Source organism: Solanum lycopersicum, chromosome 4 (assembly GCF_036512215.1).
Source record: "Solanum lycopersicum chromosome 4, SLM_r2.1".
NCBI lineage: Eukaryota > Viridiplantae > Streptophyta > Magnoliopsida > Solanales > Solanaceae > Solanum > Solanum lycopersicum.
The window spans coordinates 36,577,387-36,599,918 of record NC_090803.1 but is presented as its reverse complement, the minus strand read 5'-3'; positions in this window follow the sequence as shown (position 1 = coordinate 36,599,918).

Genomic DNA, 22,532 nt, shown 5'->3' with positions numbered 1-22,532 from the left:
CATGAACCTCCACCATACTTTGAGGAAAGAATCGGGGATAGTAACCATTCTTTTTTTCAAAGGATTGTGTGTCGGATTCATACTTCAAAATAGCAAACAAAATTTAGTCAGTTCCCTACCCCGTAGACAATAATTTGTTTTAAACGCATATACATCCTTCAATCAACACATAAGCATGATTGTCTGTTTTTGACCAATTTGGGCCAAGTAGACACAAGGTGGGCTTATAATGGGCCCAACACACCCTGGGCATTGGGTCATCTTAGTTCAAATGCTCCGAAATGCGGGATTTGGCTCAGCTCTATGCTAGTTTACTAGGAGTGGCTTTTTGAAAGGACTTGGAACCCTAACAGACAATTTGGGTTGAAACTCGTGACCACCATTGAACACCTAACGAAACAATAAATTATCGCTAATTTTGAAAGAGAGTGAGTATAAAAAAGTCTGGTTGTGCTTCCGCAAACCGTCCTTTAGTATACTATACATATATATCAAAAATATGACATGATATGCAATGCAAGTTTATAATTAAAGTAATTTAATCACATACAAACGATTTAATAAGTATAATTAGTCCAAATAGTCAAATCATTTTGGTTAGAACTCAATTAATCTCCAGCAGAGTCACCATTTATGTTATGCTTAAAAATATATAATAATATATATGACTATGTTTTGAAAAATCAATTAATCTTGTGATTTAAGAGAAATTAATTTTCTGAATTGGCAAAGTCACCACTTGATTTTTGGTAAATCAAGAAAAACTTACAATTATTTTCAAAAGATGTAAAAAAACAGATAAAAATCAGTTGAAAAGGGTTCAAAGATAAATGTACATTGCGAGAAGGTGTTAGGCCCTCGGAATGCTCGCTAACTCGCGGTTGACAAGTTATTTGTCTAAAAATGATCTTCTATTTAATAATTTTTAATTTAATTTTTTTCTTTCTTTTAAACCAAATAAGGAGACTTTATTTATTATCTATTTTATTATTATTGAATTAAATACTTTTTTTTCTTTAGGGAATCGGTGAAATCATTTATAAGGGGAAGTGACATAAAGGGGGTTAATACGACTAAAAATAGAATAAAAGCCAAGTGACTTCTATATATATATATATATATATATATATATATATATATATATATATATATAGGAATATAAGAAAAATGGCAACCTCGGGGATTTAGTTAAATTTAAACTATTTGATAAATAAAGTTAGTCATAATAATATAATATGAGTAAGGAAGGAAGAGAGTATCAAATTTGGGCCTTTTGCCCAAATCTTAACAACCTGTCCTAAATCTGAAATGGCCCAAAAAATGAATGTTGCCCATTATTTGACCTGCTGGGCCTGCTAAAAAAAGAGAATTCTTTTCTTTCCATTTTTTTAGCCTCTTAGGCATATTTTCCTTTCAAAATATGTGTATACATATTCGAGTATATCACTGTATGTAGGGCTATATCCCATCGATTCAGACCTTCCAAAATCTCCATTTAGTTAAAAATTTTATGTCCTGCATATTTATGAGCTTTTACATTTTTTACACATGTATATCATATATTTTGATCGTATATCAGTGTATACAGACCGTATATCGACCTGTTTTTGACTTTTCGGGACTGGAAATTGAATTTTCAGAACATGCTACTGCTCTTAGCCTGTACATTGTTTATAGGAGGCTGGCCGACTCAGGGAAGGTAGTTCGAGCCTTCATGGATCAATGGGAAAGTGCAAGAGGGTGGAGTATAGTCCATGATTACTCTATAAGGATTTCACATGCAAATAAAGAAAGGAAATATGATTAACACACAAATTATCTTGATATAAATAAAGAGAAATACGCGATTTATTAGAGAATGTGTGTGAGCCCCGAACAATAAAAATTTATACATAATTTTACTAAATATATCACACAAACATATTGAGAGCCAACGAGCTTTAGAAATAGCAACCGAGAGAGAAAGCGAATCATCTCAAACCAGAAGAATCAATACAATAGTCATTAATATATGCACATGGCTAACAGAACACAAAAGAACCTTGATCTTTACTAACATTCCAACTAGCAGATACATACAAATAGCATATACATATTCATATGAGCATGGGGACTTCTATTTGCACACGTTTATCTATGAAACATCATTTTTTTAGGGAAGGCATATATACCATGGATTGGACATGCCTACTACTTAAAACCAAGGCAGAAAATAAAACAAAGAAACCATCAATTAAATAAAGTAGTGCTAAAGGAAGTGATTAATAGGAAAACAAAGGGGGAAAATCCACATAAATGGATATTGCTCAAGCATAAAGACGTTTCCGACCCATGGCTAGTCGAAACTTTGCAAAACTAAGCAGATTCGCCTTTAGCATTTCAATCTATTCACAATCAAATGCAAAATAATTCAAACTACGATTATCTTTACCTATGAACGATCTATTGATACACTACTCGAACACACCTCATTAAACATATGAATGTGTCTTCCGAAGAAAGCTATGAGTGACAAATCTCACTATCTCAGATTTACAAGTAATAGAGTATCAAATGTTTTAACCTCATGAACAAGATTCTATAACATAAACAAATGTTTATTCGACACCTACACGTATATTCAAAAACTAAAGAGGAAGGATAAACGAATGTAACCCGCTTGCTACAAACTCGGAAGCATACGAATATTGACTGACTGAAACAAGGAGAACGTACTCAATCTATGTTCAAACAGAACACGCTTTCAACTAAGAATATCATAAAGAAGAAGGCATGATTGTAACCAAAGGAACCGAAAAGAGACATGTGCAATACATAGTATTTGGAATCCAAATATAAAAATGAACACAAGTAGACATTACCCTTTTCCTGACAGCTGAACTGAGACACAACCGAGCTAAGCGCGATTCCACTACAGCAAGTGAATTCCAACGACCTCCGGTGGAATTCTGAAAGAAAATTCTTGGAAGTCTTCAGTGCCGACTCCCAAAAATACTTTTTTTTTACTTTTAAAACCTATTTCTAGTATATTTATCAATGTAGTGTTTTGCTGTGTTTTTCTTCAAAGTCCTTTTAACCTCTAAATGTGTTTTTTTTCCTTTCAAAATCGTTTTTTTTTACCAAAAATCCCCTTAGCAGTGGAGACAAAGCGAAGAATATACAGGGGAACAGCTAGGGTTGCGAATTTGGGAGGGAAAACCCATTCCAATCCGATTCAGGGGCCAAATTTTTAATTCAAAATCTCAAAAATCTTTCACATATTTGTATAGACAACCTAGTTTTATTCTTCTGAATTTTCAACCCTATTCCAAAAATTGGAGATGAAATGGATGATTGGGGTTTATTCGATCGTCCTTGCGGAATACATGGATGATCCTCTCTCTACAAGGATGGAAACACAACCATTTTGTTGCTGCCACAGTACGATCGAAAAGGGAAGAAGAAGACAACAAAGTTGTTGTCTTCTATCGTACGCGTACAAGGCTTTTTTTTTTTGAAAGGGCTGGGTAAAGGGAAAAGGGAAAATGGGTTTAGCTGATGGGCTGGGATGAGGAGATGGGGTGGGCTATATGTCATTGGGCTTGGCTGAAAATTAGGAAAAGAATGGGTTTATTTGGCTAAAGGAATTAAACTGGACCTATTTGAAAAATTTGATGGGCTACTAAAAAATATTTTGTAAGGCCCAAAAAATGAGTTAAGTTGGAAGTTAAAGATGGGTTAAATTTAATAAATAGCCAAATTGAGTTAAGATAATAAATTCGACTTAACCTTAAATAAAAGGAATTAGTATTAATTAATCAACGAGCTTCTTTATTTTATAAAAAAAAATAAAAAATAAAATAAATAATATAATTATTTTAATTGTAAAATAGTGATTCAAAATATAACCATAATTTAAACTAAACTAGTTTAATAGAATACTTTACAAAAAGTTAAAATATTTTGAGATTGTTTTTTGAATAATCATAAAATATATCAATTCTATACATAATTATGTAAAATATATATGTTATCTAAAAATTATAAGAAAATGGAAAAAGTGTCCAAAATAACGCAAAATTTATATTTTTTCGCAAAATTTATAAAACTAATCATTTTAAATTGTTTGGAAAATCTAAGAAGCTCACGAACTAACTTATACCTAGAAGGGTCAAAATTGGGTGTCAACAGGGGCAACATAATTCAAGAACTAGGAGATATGCTTGGGACTCTCTTTATGCTACATTCATTAGTGTCCAATCTCATGAGTACAGTAGTGAACCTACCTTCCCTATGTGAGAAGGGACACTCCTCACTTCTAGTTCACTCGATGCTAAACTAGAGTCACTTTTTAAATGTTTTCATTAGTAATCATTACTTAGTTTAGGTCATAGGGGTCTACCCCTTGTATAGTCGAAGTCATAGAGCAATATGAATTGCATGAGTATGTACTTTCAATACAGTTCACACATGTGAGGTAAGCACATTTACATCACCATATTATAATAAGGCACATAAGAAATTCATCACCAAACTTATATCATTACATCTTAGCCAACAACCACATGCCATAAATCAAGACATTTCAATTCAACAGCATACCAACACTAATCAATCTCATCATAAGGTATACTTCAATATAACTTCATCACTAAACATAAGTAATAATAATTAGAGTAAAAGTTTGAGATCACAAGACTTACCCCAATATCCTTCACAAGCCATCAACCAAGGTTTTACCATCAACCATCCAATTTAACCCAATAATGTGTGTAATGCCATCACCTAATAGTAATTAACACAATAATGAAGTCAATTGAATCGCTGCACATTAATTCATCACTAGTTCATAACCTAGGTTAGGCACTTGAGTCAATTTTATGATCTAATCTACAAGACTAGGCTAACTCATCAAGAACTAGCATAATTGAATCATAATAAATCATAATCTAAGTATAATAACGAAAAAAACCCATAAAATATACTATTTAGAATATCATATTCTTAATAGAAGAAAACTCACTAGAAACTCATCTTTTTGAAATCAATTTTAGAATAACCCTTTAGGGAAAGGAATCCCAGAGGTGAAAGGATCTCATACCTTGTTAATTGATTAAGAATCATGGAGAACAAAACCCTTCTTGCTTACCTTAGACATTGACCTAGGCCTTCAATAGAGTTAATCTATTTGGGAGAGAGAAGGAAGAGAGAAGAAAAAGCAATTGGGTTTTGGGATTTGAGAGGTGTTGAGTTATGTTTAAACTTAGGGTAGGTTATATAGTCAACTAACTAACCTAATTTACCAACCCTACACACTAATTAACCCCCTAAATAAATAAATAACTAACTTAATTAAACTAACTAATTAAAACTTGGCAGCAAAAGAGTGACCCTAATATACGAAACCCCGACCTACGGGCCGTAGGTCGGTCGACGGACCTTGCGACCAACCATCCTGGACGTTCGTCGTTTTGGTCAAAGACTGTCCAAAATGGACCCTTGGAAAAATGTCTAAGTTACCATCAACATAGGCAATCGTCGCCCGGCCGATTGGACCATGCCTCGTAGCTTGCCCTTCATATATGGCTACTGTCTTAGACAACTTTAAGCCAAAATGCAAGGGTCCTCCTCAAAGACCGTTGGTTGGTCCTTGAAAAGTCTTACTCAGACATTTTTACTCTAAACAAACTCCAATATATTTTTAACACCTTCCCACCAAATTTCATTAAATTCCGACTCCTAATACCTCATCAAATAGGATAAGGCACACTAACACCTAGTAACTAGTTTTTGGACGTCATGGACATTTCTTGATACTTTGATTCTAAAACTTCCAAAATGACTTGTATACATTATATTTCACCTATAAACAGTGTTACAACTTTTAAACTCTTATGTTAGGCTCTAGATTAGGTTTTAGACTTTTGGAGTATTACACCTAAAAACCTTGGATGAATACTACACGTGATGAAAAGTAATGCTCAGTAATTGATTCAGTCTATGCCACTCAACGGTGAAATTAAGTTGCCAGTTATTGTAGGCAGTTAGAGGTCGAGAGATCATGATCATGCATTAACCCTGAAATCAATGATTCGATAACCGATTGACATTCATTAAAGAAGACAGTATGCATGAATCCTTATAAGGTTGTAGTCGTGGAACTTTTCAAGTCATTGTTTGAACTCTTAGTTGAAATTGAATCATATAGTTTACTGAATTGATTAGATACTTAATTATTTAGAATAATACATCAATATTATAGGAAATACTTTCTTTCACGTTCAAGTTATTTGAAGAATTAAATACCATCAAATTTTAGTCTTAGTGGGTACGATACCCGGCTATTAAAAAGAGTCACTTTATTACTTCCAAGACCACGTACACTTGCGTGGCATTTGGGCGTAAAAACTTCTTCCAAGATCCAAACAATAATAACTTACATTTCAGACTACAAATAGAATTCACGTTCAGGAGACAATTTCTGTAATGCAAGAATCCACGATGAATCATTTGTTATTTCCACTAATGAATAATCAACCCATTTCCAACAAAAACATGAAACACATTTATCCTTTTCAATTGAACAACATTCCTTGACAAAATCTCTTGCAATCACAGGACACATACAGAGAAATATCACTATCAAGCACCCAAAAGAATGCCTATGTGTAGGCAATTAGGCATAATGCTTTTAATACGAAATAAAGTTCTTCACTCGTTGATGATAATTTATACATGTGTTAAATTTCATGGGACACTTTGACAAAGAAAAAAACAAAGTAAGAACATTGTGAAGGCTGGCAATTAGGAAAATTTCCAAACATCCAAGTGTTATTATAATGCATAGTGAGTGGGATAAAGGTTTGATCAAGTATAATTATATCAACTAATGCTTAATGCCTTATAGATTCATGCATGATTCCTATGGATACACAACTGACTATGCAGATGCAGCTTCTCTCAAAGCTAGTAAATAGTACTCTATTTAATTTCTATGCTCTTACTTTTTTGTGAACTCAATACTGACATTCTTTTTACTGAATATACATACCAAATGAACCTATTTTTTAGTGATAAATCTTGTACTTGTAACATTCATCATCGACATAAAACTCAATTTTGTTGATATATAAATAAGCATTCTACATAAACCAATTACAATATTCTGGATATTAAACCTATGCATTGAAAATGTATCATACACATATTGTATTGTATTATATGATCTTATAAATTACTTGGGTTTTGATCACTAAAAAGAGAGTGAAATTTGCAAGTTGTACTATAGATATATTTTTAATGAATAAAATATGTATTATATGTGTCTTATAAATTGAAGTAAGCAGCACGACCAGATTAGTCATGTTTTTTTGTATGAATCACCAATTAAATACCAAATCAATTAAATTTAAAATTAAATGTATTATACACATATTAAAATTGAATTAGAAGAGAAATAAATATGAATGTACAATGTAGCAAACAAAAGACCAGTCAATTATTCGTAGATTGAATAAAACTTGTACGAATAATTAATTAGACAGGTAATCTAATTGTATCAAGTAAAGAAACATAATTAATTGTCAAATGAATTAAATTTGAATCAGAAATGTTTTACACATATAAAAATTGAATTAAAAGCGAATTAAAGATGAATGTAAAATGTAGCAAGTGAAAGAGCATTCTCTGATCTGTAAAGTAAATAAAACTTGTATAAATAATGAATTAAATAAGTAATTCAATTGTAACAAATCAACAATAAACTGCAAAATGTATTAAGTTGCATTAAAACTGTATTACACAAATATTAAAGTTGAATTTAAAAAAAATATTAATATAAGACCCTAAAGTGAACTAAGGTTAACTAGAGATTCGTGAATGTTTATTGAGTGAATTTTAAGTTAAAATGAGTTATATGGATGTTTTTAGGCAGTGTGTGAAGTTTGGTTATGTTTGGAGGTCAAATGTCCATGACGTTCGGAAGATATGTCTTAAAAAGTGCTTGAGTGTCGTGATGTGTTTGAGTGAGTTTTACGTGTTCTTTTTGTTTAAAATCAGTGTGGGATATTCCTACGACATAGATGAATTATTTTATGGGTTTAAATTTTGTATACGACCCCACCTAGTACCCACAAGGGGCCCTAGAGAAGGACCTAAACTGTCTTGGCAGTGTCCACCAACGAGGGCAAACGACGGCCAGTGGTGCAACAAACGGCCCGTCGACTTTCCCCATTGATTGGACCTGAAAGGTAGGATATACAGGAATCAAATGAGGATAATTTTAAAACAAAGAGACCCCACCGACATACCGTTGATGGACAGACGGTCCGTTGGTTTGCATCCGTCGATGGTGCTGTCCAAAAAGCTGTAATTTCTTTCCAAGGCTTAGGGTGTTTGGTAAGTTTACCCCAAGTCTTTCATGAACCTTGGACGTTTATTTTAGGTTTTATTAGGTTTATTAAAGTGTTTTAAACCCTAAGACCTAATTTTAGACCTCATTTCCTAAAACCTAAAAGCCCTCCCTCTTAGAAGACTCTCAAGTCACCATGGAAGCTAGAAGACAAGAAGGAACTAGGAGGGCCGTTTGTGGTCGTTTATTCATCAAAAATCATCGTGTTTTTTTCAATGTGAGGTATGGTATCCATCCTTTAACTCTCTTTGATTCAAGTATCCCCTTTCTAACGAATTTCAAAAAGAAATTTTCAACCCTAGTTTCTCCTATCTTCAACTCTGAATATAGATCTTGCATGAAAACATTTTGAATGATTTTTAAGTGATGTCTCTAAGGTTATTTGATGATTTTATTTCTAAAACTTCAACGAAATCATGTTAAAGCTTTTTTATCAAATTGTGGCTCAAGGAACGGGTCAAATGAGCATGAATTGGTAGTCTTTGAGCTTTAGTTTCTTATGGTTGATATTGTTGTTTAGCTACTACCATAAGGTCTATATTATGATGAAATTTTTAGTAAAATATTATAGGTTATGGAATCTTGGGAAAAATGGCAAGTTGATTATATATTGTTTAGCTTAATTATGAAATGCTCTTGAGTGGTATGGTCGACCATCTTGGTGGCGGTGTTTACTTAAATTCTATGAACGTATAGTTACTTGTGTACTGTGAATGAGTCCATGTAGGCATATTATGTAAAGAAAGATGGAAATGAAGTTATTATTATTAATTTATTTTATGAAGCTTGTTATGAGAAGTATGCTAAGGATTATGTCTAAATGACTTATATGATTATGTGAAACATGTTAAAGTGTGTGATGTGATGAAAGAAGGTCTAATTATGTGTAGAATGAAATGTAAATTAAATTATGCTTATGTTTAAGGTGTGCTCACATGTACACACACACTCACACTTGAATAAATGAATGAAGCTAAGTTAAGTCAAAAAGAGGAGTTTTGGGATGAACACTCTTCGTGAGTTGAGATGAAGTGTTTAGTAGCAACCCCACTACATCCTAAGAGTTTTCTAAGATAGGTTGGAGGATGAATGTCCTTCGTGATTTGAGATGTGGTGTTCACTAGTTATCCTTAACCTATAATATATAATATTGAGAATCTGTGGGAAGTTACGCCTAGCACCGAGAGGATATGAAGAAAAGGTGGTTACACTTCGTGAGTAGAGATGTTGTATTCCAATGTACATCTTGAGATGAGTACTCCTCGTTAGTAGATAATGAGTTACTTAGTATCAATCTTCTTAATCCTTAAATATTCTCCCACATAGGTGTAGCTATTGGGCAAGCCATGTAAAAGCTAAGAGAATGATCCTACTCTAGGCAAGTGAGGATCCCTCATCTGATAGGGATTAATATCGGGACTCCATGTCTAGATCTCATAGTCTATGTTGGTTAAGCTAACCTTCCACCAAAATAATAAAAATTCTAAGTCTCATAAAGGAGTGTACTACTTAGGGTAGGTAGTGGAATGGGACGCTATTTATCCATTGCACTAGGTAGGCATTCCAAAAAGGGGAGTCTTAGTGAGCCTTATGTGTATTGAATGAACTAAGTCTCCTAAAAGAACGTATTACTTAGGGTAGGTAGTGGAATGAGATGCTATCTATCCATTGCACTAAGTAGACCTTCCGAAAGGGGAGTCTTGGTGTCAAGCCTTCTAAAAGAGTGTCCTACTTAGGGTAGGTGGTGGTATAAGATGCCATCTACTCACTGCACTAAGTAGGAATTCCGAAAAGGAAGTCTTGGTGGGTTTCTTGTGTATTCTTCTAATGTCTTTTCATTGATTAGGGGCTTGTTCTCCCGAGGTGAGTAAGTTGAAAAGAGGTAGTCTTGAGGATCACTTTGGTGTGTATTGAAAGAGGCATATGTGCACTTCCTTCATGTCTTAACTTGGTGAGTCTTAGGATAATATTGAGTTAGCAAAACTCCTTCGGAAATGAGTTAACTTACTCTTTGCTTGGCCTTGAAAGTTCACTCTATTATGATAGGTATAGTTAATTGTTTTGGCGTCAAATGAGTTCACTGTAACATTTTGAAAGTTTACTGTAAAGTGGCTTCTTTTGCTAAAATTATGGAAATTCTTCTCTAAGTGTTAAATGATGATTCTTATGTTGTTTTAATTCTATATTTATGAATGTTTTACTCAATTGGCATGAAAATGTGATTTTACTAAAATGTCCCTTTTTTGCATGTGTTTGCATATGTCATACTTAGTACATTGTTATGTACTAACCTCATACTTTTCTATACTCTATAAATATAGGTTTGGAAGAAAGGTTAAAGTTTAGAAGGCAAGCTTGGATTTGATTATCACAAGACAAAGTATGTTCTCACATATTCGAGGGCATAGTTCTTAATTCTTTTAGTTTTGTATAAGTTCTTATTATGTATTTCTTTCAAATGTAAAGGAACGTGTCCCTAAGATATTATGTCGTGTCTTTAAGTTTTGCTTGTGACGATGAGATTTTCGTAGTATATTTACAAGTGTCCTTTTTATATTAAATGTCATGAATGTTTTAGTTCCGCGATACTTTTCATGTCTTATGTAATGAATGATAGTTAAAGGATTTGTACAAGACCGCACAGTTTCAAGTACACCCGGTCATGACCCAAGGGTTCTCCCTAACTTCTAGGGGGGTACTTTCAGGTCGTGATAATTAAGTATGAATAAAAAATGTAACCAATGGAAAACAGACAATGCTCTATAGAGTGTATTAAATTTATATCATCAATGAATTAAAGAAGGAATCTGATAGTAACAAATAATAAATTACAAATTGAATTAAATATTGCATTAAAAGTGCATTACACAATATAAATGTTGAATTAGAAGAGAAAATTATGAATAAAAGAATAACTTAACTAACGAAGGACAAGACAACAATCTATAGACTGAACTAAACTTATCTTATTCATTAACATAAATTATTTTGGTTTGTATAACTAGGAACATGAGTGATATTTGCAATATGTAGTAAAATTTGTGTGCATGTATTATAAGTGTATTATTTAAATCATTTCGTTGGTATTATGAAGAAGAGAGTAAAATTTGCAATATCTATTATAAATGTATTGTTCATAATTTTAATACAATTACAAAACATATTTACTACAACTTTAATACAATTGTGATATAGTTCTATAAACTTCACCTATTTTGCCTTTCAATCTTTTATTTCTTCTAAAATCAATTATAAACTTAACCAAACCTTCTTAAAGTAGAGATACAGAACACTTTTAATTATTTGTAGGATTAGCTCATCTAAACATATCACAAATTCATAAAATTCATACAATGAATTCAAAATTTGAAGCTTTATAATGACCCTGAATGGTGAGTTCTTGCTGCTATAATTTTAGAGATTTATGATTTCTGTTTGAAAACATTATATCGTACGAATGTTTATATTCCTCTTCGTCTTATTTTTGGTTAAAATAGTGAAATATGGATAAAAATTGAGTACGAAAATTTTAAAAGATGAAGAAGAGGAGGAAACAAAAAGAAGAGGGGGAAGATAAAGAATTACATTAAAAGAAATGAAAAGGAGTAAGAGAAAAATAGGGTAGGCTAAGAGGATATAACTACAATTTCTTGAGAGGCGAAGAGAATATAGACTAAACAATTTTTTAATTCAAAAAATTGTTATACTTAGTTACAAAAATTATATTTCCATACATGTTAAATATTTTTTTAATACATCATATTTATGTGATTTTTTGAAGCTAAATAAAGTACTATTTACTGCTTTGAGTGAAATTGCAACTGCATCTTCAGTTGTGTATCCATGGAAATCACAAATAAGGCGAACTGCATCACGATCTGATCAATGTGAAGAGGTGAGAGAACAAGAGAGAAAGATGTGAGAGAGAAAACATAAATTTAATAAATACATAGTTCGTTATATATTGCTATAATGATAATAATTAGAAAGCACATTCAACTTAAGTAATTATTTTTTAAAAGAAATTCAACCAAGTAATTAATCCTTAAAAATATTGTTTTCATTTTACCGTTATTAGCATTTGAGTAAAGCTCTGACATTTCATAAATTGAAAGAAAAAAATTATGAATTATGGGATAAGTCAACACAATGCATATGTTGCTATGCGTCTAGAAAACAATTCCCTTTGTTATTAAATCTTATCGATTGATAAAACAAACACAGTAAATATATTAGGGTAATTCATAAAATTGGAAAAAGCATTAATATTTTTACTAATATTTTCTTCTTCTTAAGGAGGCAGAGTTGTCACCTTCATTATTTGCTTCAGCTTTTATTGGCACCTAACTCCTTTCCACATGCGACTGCTATATTATATATATCCAGAGGCAGAGCTAAGTGGGTTTTACTCACGAGAATTTTCATTTTATATATATATATCTTACAATATTGGGCGTGCACACATAAAGTTGAACAAGTAGAAATATGAGCTCTACGTTTCATAATACATGTAAGATATCACGTAGGATACAAATTTTCATAGAGAATGTTACACCAGACATATCTGTCTATATGTTCAACTTTATGCAATTTTAAGTGTGCAAACCCAAAGTTGAAGGACATAAATGTGAAATGAGGCTTCAAATGTCATTTAAACTTCCACTCAATTGTTTGCTATCGATACCACCCAGAATATGTTCTCTCAGTGCATATATTCTTTGTAACCACACATATTCATTAACTTTTTTATATTTCTCAAACATAAGCATACTATTACAAACAATTACATATTCATAAATAAATGGACGTTCTAAAATCACCACAAAAAGAAGTGTACCTTTTATAAGTTTAATTGAGGTGATTAGCTATGTTTTGTTCCATATGACAAACACATTACATGTGATGGACTTCAGGCATCACAAGTGCGATAGATTTCGTGATATAGCAACATCTTGGTCTGTAAAAAAATGTTTTTGGTTTTCTTTGGGACACTTCCCTTAAGAAACCATTGAAATGACGTTGAAGTCTCATCCAAGGTCGTCTTAACCCCTAGGACACTAAAGTTAATGAGGCCCTATTTTTTTTTGGGCCTCTATTTTTAAAAAATAGTTACTTCTGCATGTTATTAATTTTCTAAAAAGTTATATTTACTATGAGCGCTTTGATTTCTACTAAGGAAATGACATATGAGATTAATATAAACCTGAATTTTGTTAAAAAAATAATTTGATGAAATTTGGATAACGAATCACAAAGCCCGTTAAGAATCTTTTAGAGTTGATTACTTTATATATGTAGAGAAGATCAAATTTGTTTTTCCATTTAAAAATAGATTTGAACCAATTGAAACATATGAAAATTTTTTGATTTCTTATTTATGGATAAAATATTGATATTTCTAGATGATGAGTTTAAAAAAGATTGTGCTAACTTTGAACTTTCTTTAACACGATTGATGGTTTAGATTTATTTGTTGATTTAAAAGTGTTAAGAGAAGTAGTACTAGTAGAATATAATGATCTAATGAAAATACTGGATCAAATAACAAGATTTGATTTTTTTTTCCAAATACACATATCACTTGTAGAATAATGTTAATTGTTCCTGAAATCATTGCCTCATCCGGAAGAAGTTTTTTCGAACTTATAATTGATTGAATCTTCATTACGATCAACAATGTTTCATCTCTCAAAAGAAATTGAAATTAATTAGCTATATTATCATTTGAAAAAGAATCATTAAAACAAATTGATTATAAAACAATATTTAATGACTTCGCATCTGGAATATATAGAAAAGTACATTTAAATAAAAGTATATATGCTAAAAAAAATATATTAAGGCCCCTCTCTTAAGTTTCACTTTAGACCCCAATATTGTCGAGTCGACCCTTGTCTCATCGTACATTAAAGCTCCTCAAAAAACAACAATTTATGTTCAATCCAACGAAACTAGCCAAAGGTCTATAATCTCTATTCTTCTGGTCCAAAAGTCTCATAGTCTATATATTATCATATTTTAATCCATTCAAAATATATTTGTGATCATATCATCAATATCCAACTGTACCGCAAAATAAATTAGATGAATTTTCAATTCTCTTCTTCTAAAAATATTCTAACAGTAATTCTGGACAAAACTGTCTATCTATCTATCTATCTATATATATATATATATATATATATACCATTTATTTAATATTAGAACTTACTAGAAAATAAATATTAATTGTAAGTTAATTCACTTCCCTTTTGAATTGTACAACGATAGTTCTTCTTATCTAACTTGAGTTTATTCTATAGCCAATTTGAAACATCATGCAAGCAAATGTTTCTTTAGAAAATAATTCAACATCCTCTGCTAAATCTATTTCATGAGCTTCAATTTCCTTTATCTTTCTATGGGATTACAACATTATCAGTGGAACAAGATGATCATCTTCCAACACAACTATAGTATTTAATTAATGGATAACAATAATATAATCTTTGCACCATGTCCCAAAGTATTTAATTGCATTGTTTCGTTTATCATCCCTACAAATCCCTCCTTGAAACATCTCATCTTCCATGATGTCACGTAACCTAATTTTTATTTTTATTAATATTCTCTCTGCGAACAACAAAATCAATCTCTCTTAAGCATATTCGTTGTAAAATTTAGGTGAACTATCAAAATCAAGAGCAAATTTTGGCTCATAATCTACAGCTTCTTGAGAGTTCCTTTGTAAAACTTCATCAAGAATAATTTCACACATGCTTTCTACAAATTCTCAAGTATACTTCTAAATAAAATTCAACCAAACAACGTCATAATACATTTTTTTTTTAAAAAAAAACTTATTTTAATACATTATAATAATATCTTTGTTCGAATTCTTTAAAATTGTACTACTTTTTAAAATCCAAGAATTTTCACATCTTAATATATTACTAGATCAAACAAACATCAAAAAATAAACTTTCCTATATACAAAGAAATCAAATTTAATAACTTCAAACAATAACTAAAAGTAAAAGTAAAGAAGAGAACAAAACCAAACCTTGTATTTGAAAAGAATCAATGTTTTTGGTCTTTAAACTCTTTGATTTCTCAAAAGCAAAAAGGAAAAATACTTATTAGAGATGAATGAATATCTTTTGTTTATAAGTATGATCTTCCCAAAAGTAAATGATGTTCGGCGAGTAAAAATATCAGAAGGTTAGCATATTCCTGTAAATCTTATTTATTTATTTATTGAGAAATTTATTAGAAAGTTACACTTAATTACTTTATTTGATAGTTTTAAAAACTATGAATAATTGTTGTTTATAATAGTTATATAATCTAGGAGCTGACCCATGTGGGCATGTATGAGTGCTCAAGAACCCCTTAAGCTCGTATCGAACTATATATACTTATATCAATATTAAGATAGTATTATATAAAATTAAAGGTGAGGACTCAATCAGCAAATGTATTAGTTAGTGCGGCGGTTGTAAATGTCTTCGCAAGGTCTTATATTTCTTAAATAGCAAGGTTTGATTCCCTGTAGTTACATTACTTTTATTGTAAAATTCTTACGAAATTATATGAAATTAGAAGACGAATAAAGTACAGAGAAGAGAAAGATTTCTTATTGATCTTGAAGTATATTCAGGATTCATTGATCATTCACAAATCTTATTTACAATTAAGGAAAACTCTTTATTTATAGGAAAAACCTTACTTGGTCCCCAAGTAGGATTCCTAACCATATTCTACAAGAACTCCACATAATTAGACATTTACTATAACACAAATATGTTTATAACACTCCCCCTTGAATGTATGTAGATTATGTGCCTTGTTAAAACCTTACTAGATAAAACACAGTAGGAAATAAAATCTAGTGAAGGAAAAAGAGCACACATATATAATAATACGCATTATGGATGCCTCATTAAAGACCTTACAAGGAAAACCCAATGGGACAAAACCTTGTGAGGAAAAAAGAGTACATCACGTATTAACTCCCCCTCATGAAAACATCAAGAGACTTGGATCTTCGTTTTCCAATCTTGAGCATCATCTTCTTGAAAGTTGTAGTTGGTAGAGACTTGGTGGATAAATCAATTGGAGTATTACTAGAACAAACATGTTGCATGTTGATATCATCATTCATGGGAGCTCATGAGTTTAGAAAAACCTTCATGAAATATGCTTTCTTCTATCTTGCTTTATGAATCTTTCCTTCATGATCAAAGATTTCTGCAAGTTCCTTACTTCTACTTTTTTAAGCAAATAATCTATTGCCTTTTGAAAACTCTTCAAGATTTTTAATTTTAGTGGTCAACTTGCATAATAATACTTGTATATTCTCTATGCATTTTGAATCAATTTAATCCTTATGAGAACGATAAATAAATTTTTCAAAAACTTGTATATGCTTTAGATTTTGAACTCATTGGATATTTTGATATAAATTTTGTCAAGTAACAACATTCAATATTAGATGTATGATATCTTTTAATGCCTACATTGCAAGTCAAATAAGCTTTACGCTTACCAAGATGCATCATTCGACTTTTCACTTGATAATTATTTCTACACAAGCATGCTTTAATAGATGTAGAATGCATATCCTCATAATCTTTTACAAAATTACGTGCTATGGTATCAAAGATATTTTCAACGATATATCATTTTGTATCGATTCACAATACGACAAAATTTATTGAGATCTCATCACTTCATTATTTTTAGGTAGCTACCCCTCTCATGAGGTTTCATAATGTTTTATGTCGTAGGCCCTCCAAGAGCACATTATATTCTTATTATGATCATTTTGATTCTTTGATCCTACCCTTTTTTCAAGGATTATTTTATTTAGAAATGATTAGTCTATCATGCTTCACGAATGTCGTAGACTCTATCCTTAAGGAACATCCAATAAGAGTATTTACAACTCTTGTGTTGCTTCTAATCACCCCTTTATGTTAAACAAACTAACATATATCTCAATCTTTGGAGAATCTATCCTTGCGCATCAATGTATATTCATTGATTATAAACCACATATCAAAAATCAGATCAAAAATATTAGGTCTCCAACCATGAATCAATTGAAAGAAAATTTGATCATAATTTATCGGTCTGATGCGTACAATTACTTTGGCAAGTTATTGTCAATTGTTCATTTTCTATATTGTATGGTTTAACTTTTTCTAACCATTTTATTCCTAATGTAACATTTTGATCTCCTTGGTAAATTTTAAATGGTATAATTAAAGGTATTCCTCCCATAATTACTTCTTTCTTTGTTATTTCTTCATTTGTATTTACTATCTCGCTAGGTAGTCCAGGGCATAAGTGTCATGTTTTTATGATTTCCGTTTCTTGTATAAATAGAGGGCTTCTCCCTTAGTAATAAACAAGCTGAAAAAGCTACTTACTCTCCATTCTCTATCTTATTCTCTCTTCTCTTACTACAAAGCAAAATACAATATAAATGAAGCAAGGGAAATAAGACAGCAATATTTCACAAAATTACCAGAACCATTTGGCACAAAAATAATTAAATATTGGAATGATGAAGGATTAGTAGATACTTTAGGAGCTAGAATAAAATTATTACATCAATGGTTTGTACAACTATGTGAAAATCAGAAAGAAAAATTAAAAATGGAGAAAGTACTAATTAAAAATTTTGCATGTTGTAAAGATAAAACAGCACCATAGTTTGGATGTACAAATAAATATTATAAAAGGCGAAAACCTAGACAATATAAAAATTATAGAAAAACTAAAACTAAGTATAAATATAAAAAACCAAGACAAAGATATTATGTAAAAAATTATAAAATAAAAAGACCATATAGACCAAAAAGAAAAATATCCTAATGTACTTGTTATAATTGCGTAAAGATAGGACATTTAGCTAGAGATTATAAATTACCTAAAGATAGAAAAAGAAAACAGATTGCAGAAATAATTATAGATAATGATGAATATATGCAAATAGAATATATAGACTATGAATTAAGTAAAAACGATAGTATATATGAAGTATCAGATATAGAAACTGAAAATGAAGAAGAAAATATTAATCTAGATAATGATGAAATAGATGAAAAAATATAATTTCTAAAGACGATATAAAAATAATATCTAAAGAAGATTATCAAAATGAAGAATTATCAGAACATAAAATTATATTTGATAATACAATATTTGAACAAATAAAAGGAAAAGAATTAGAATTGAGTGTTGAAAAAGTACTTGAAGTACCTACTATAAGAAATTGGTATAAAAGACAAAAAGAAGAATACCATGTAGTTAGTCAGAAAGAACATATTATAGATTGTAAATACACAAAAGGAAAAGCACAAATACCTATACTAAATAAAAGAATAATTAATAAAGAAATATAACATATAAAAGCTAAAACACCAATAAAATATGTACACTTAGGAGGAACAGAAATATTAATAAAGGCTTGCTTTAGAGAAGGAATAGATACACCTATAGAAATATATTTAGTAGATGATAGAATCATACACCCTATAGAAAAAGGCGTAATTAGTGCAGTTAGAGGAAACTTAATATACCAGAAATTTAAATTTATAATAAGTGTCAACTACTCAGTAGCATTAACATATAGAAAAATAGATAAATCATTAGTATTATATTGGAAAATGTCTGGAATAGAGCTAGCACCAGGGAGTAAGATATTCACAGCAAGATGTAAAAACCTATATATATTAACAAAAAAACACAAGATAACAACAAAAAATAAAATTAATAAAATAAAAATAGAAAATCCCTTTGAAAAAATAATCACCATAATAGATAATTATGATTACAGTTATAAAGAAATAGACATAGAAGAAGATTTAGAACTTGGCAGCAAAAGAGTGACCCTAATATACGAAACCCCGACCTACGGGCCGTAGGTCGGTCGACGGACCTTGCGACCAACCATCCTGGACGTTCGTCGTTTTGGTCAAAGACTGTCCAAAATGGACCCTTGGAAAAATGTCTAAGTTACCATCAACATAGGCAATCGTCGCCCGGCCGATTGGACCATGCCTCGTAGCTTGCCCTTCATATATGGCTACTGTCTTAGACAACTTTAAGCCAAAATGCAAGGGTCCTCCTCAAAGACCGTTGGTTGGTCCTTGAAAAGTCTTACTCAGACATTTTTACTCTAAACAAACTCCAATATATTTTTAACACCTTCCCACCAAATTTCATTAAATTCCGACTCCTAATACCTCATCAAATAGGATAAGGCACACTAACACCTAGTAACTAGTTTTTGGACGTCATGGACATTTCTTGATACTTTGATTCTAAAACTTCCAAAATGACTTGTATACATTATATTTCACCTATAAACAGTGTTACAACTTTTAAACTCTTATGTTAGGCTCTAGATTAGGTTTTAGACTTTTGGAGTATTACACCTAAAAACCTTGGATGAATACTACACGTGATGAAAAGTAATGCTCAGTAATTGATTCAGTCTATGCCACTCAACGGTGAAATTAAGTTGCCAGTTATTGTAGGCAGTTAGAGGTCGAGAGATCATGATCATGCATTAACCCTGAAATCAATGATTCGATAACCGATTGACATTCATTAAAGAAGACAGTATGCATGAATCCTTATAAGGTTGTAGTCGTGGAACTTTTCAAGTCATTGTTTGAACTCTTAGTTGAAATTGAATCATATAGTTTACTGAATTGATTAGATACTTAATTATTTAGAATAATACATCAATATTATAGGAAATACTTTCTTTCACGTTCAAGTTATTTGAAGAATTAAATACCATCAAATTTTAGTCTTAGTGGGTACGATACCCGGCTATTAAAAAGAGTCACTTTATTACTTCCAAGACCACGTACACTTGCGTGGCATTTGGGCGTAAAAACTTCTTCCAAGATCCAAACAATAATAACTTACATTTCAGACTACAAATAGAATTCACGTTCAGGAGACAATTTCTGTAATGCAAGAATCCACGATGAATCATTTGTTATTTCCACTAATGAATAATCAACCCATTTCCAACAAAAACATGAAACACATTTATCCTTTTCAATTGAACAACATTCCTTGACAAAATCTCTTGCAATCACAGGACACATACAGAGAAATATCACTATCAAGCACCCAAAAGAATGCCTATGTGTAGGCAATTAGGCATAATGCTTTTAATACGAAATAAAGTTCTTCACTCGTTGATGATAATTTATACATGTGTTAAATTTCATGGGACACTTTGACAAAGAAAAAAACAAAGTAAGAACATTGTGAAGGCTGGCAATTAGGAAAATTTCCAAACATCCAAGTGTTATTATAATGCATAGTGAGTGGGATAAAGGTTTGATCAAGTATAATTATATCAACTAATGCTTAATGCCTTATAGATTCATGCATGATTCCTATGGATACACAACTGACTATGCAGATGCAGCTTCTCTCAAAGCTAGTAAATAGTACTCTATTTAATTTCTATGCTCTTACTTTTTTGTGAACTCAATACTGACATTCTTTTTACTGAATATACATACCAAATGAACCTATTTTTTAGTGATAAATCTTGTACTTGTAACATTCATCATCGACATAAAACTCAATTTTGTTGATATATAAATAAGCATTCTACATAAACCAATTACAATATTCTGGATATTAAACCTATGCATTGAAAATGTATCATACACATATTGTATTGTATTATATGATCTTATAAATTACTTGGGTTTTGATCACTAAAAAGAGAGTGAAATTTGCAAGTTGTACTATAGATATATTTTTAATGAATAAAATATGTATTATATGTGTCTTATAAATTGAAGTAAGCAGCACGACCAGATTAGTCATGTTTTTTTGTATGAATCACCAATTAAATACCAAATCAATTAAATTTAAAATTAAATGTATTATACACATATTAAAATTGAATTAGAAGAGAAATAAATATGAATGTACAATGTAGCAAACAAAAGACCAGTCAATTATTCGTAGATTGAATAAAACTTGTACGAATAATTAATTAGACAGGTAATCTAATTGTATCAAGTAAAGAAACATAATTAATTGTCAAATGAATTAAATTTGAATCAGAAATGTTTTACACATATAAAAATTGAATTAAAAGCGAATTAAAGATGAATGTAAAATGTAGCAAGTGAAAGAGCATTCTCTGATCTGTAAAGTAAATAAAACTTGTATAAATAATGAATTAAATAAGTAATTCAATTGTAACAAATCAACAATAAACTGCAAAATGTATTAAGTTGCATTAAAACTGTATTACACAAATATTAAAGTTGAATTTAAAAAAAATATTAATATAAGACCCTAAAGTGAACTAAGGTTAACTAGAGATTCGTGAATGTTTATTGAGTGAATTTTAAGTTAAAATGAGTTATATGGATGTTTTTAGGCAGTGTGTGAAGTTTGGTTATGTTTGGAGGTCAAATGTCCATGACGTTCGGAAGATATGTCTTAAAAAGTGCTTGAGTGTCGTGATGTGTTTGAGTGAGTTTTACGTGTTCTTTTTGTTTAAAATCAGTGTGGGATATTCCTACGACATAGATGAATTATTTTATGGGTTTAAATTTTGTATACGACCCCACCTAGTACCCACAAGGGGCCCTAGAGAAGGACCTAAACTGTCTTGGCAGTGTCCACCAACGAGGGCAAACGACGGCCAGTGGTGCAACAAACGGCCCGTCGACTTTCCCCATTGATTGGACCTGAAAGGTAGGATATACAGGAATCAAATGAGGATAATTTTAAAACAAAGAGACCCCACCGACATACCGTTGATGGACAGACGGTCCGTTGGTTTGCATCCGTCGATGGTGCTGTCCAAAAAGCTGTAATTTCTTTCCAAGGCTTAGGGTGTTTGGTAAGTTTACCCCAAGTCTTTCATGAACCTTGGACGTTTATTTTAGGTTTTATTAGGTTTATTAAAGTGTTTTAAACCCTAAGACCTAATTTTAGACCTCATTTCCTAAAACCTAAAAGCCCTCCCTCTTAGAAGACTCTCAAGTCACCATGGAAGCTAGAAGACAAGAAGGAACTAGGAGGGCCGTTTGTGGTCGTTTATTCATCAAAAATCATCGTGTTTTTTTCAATGTGAGGTATGGTATCCATCCTTTAACTC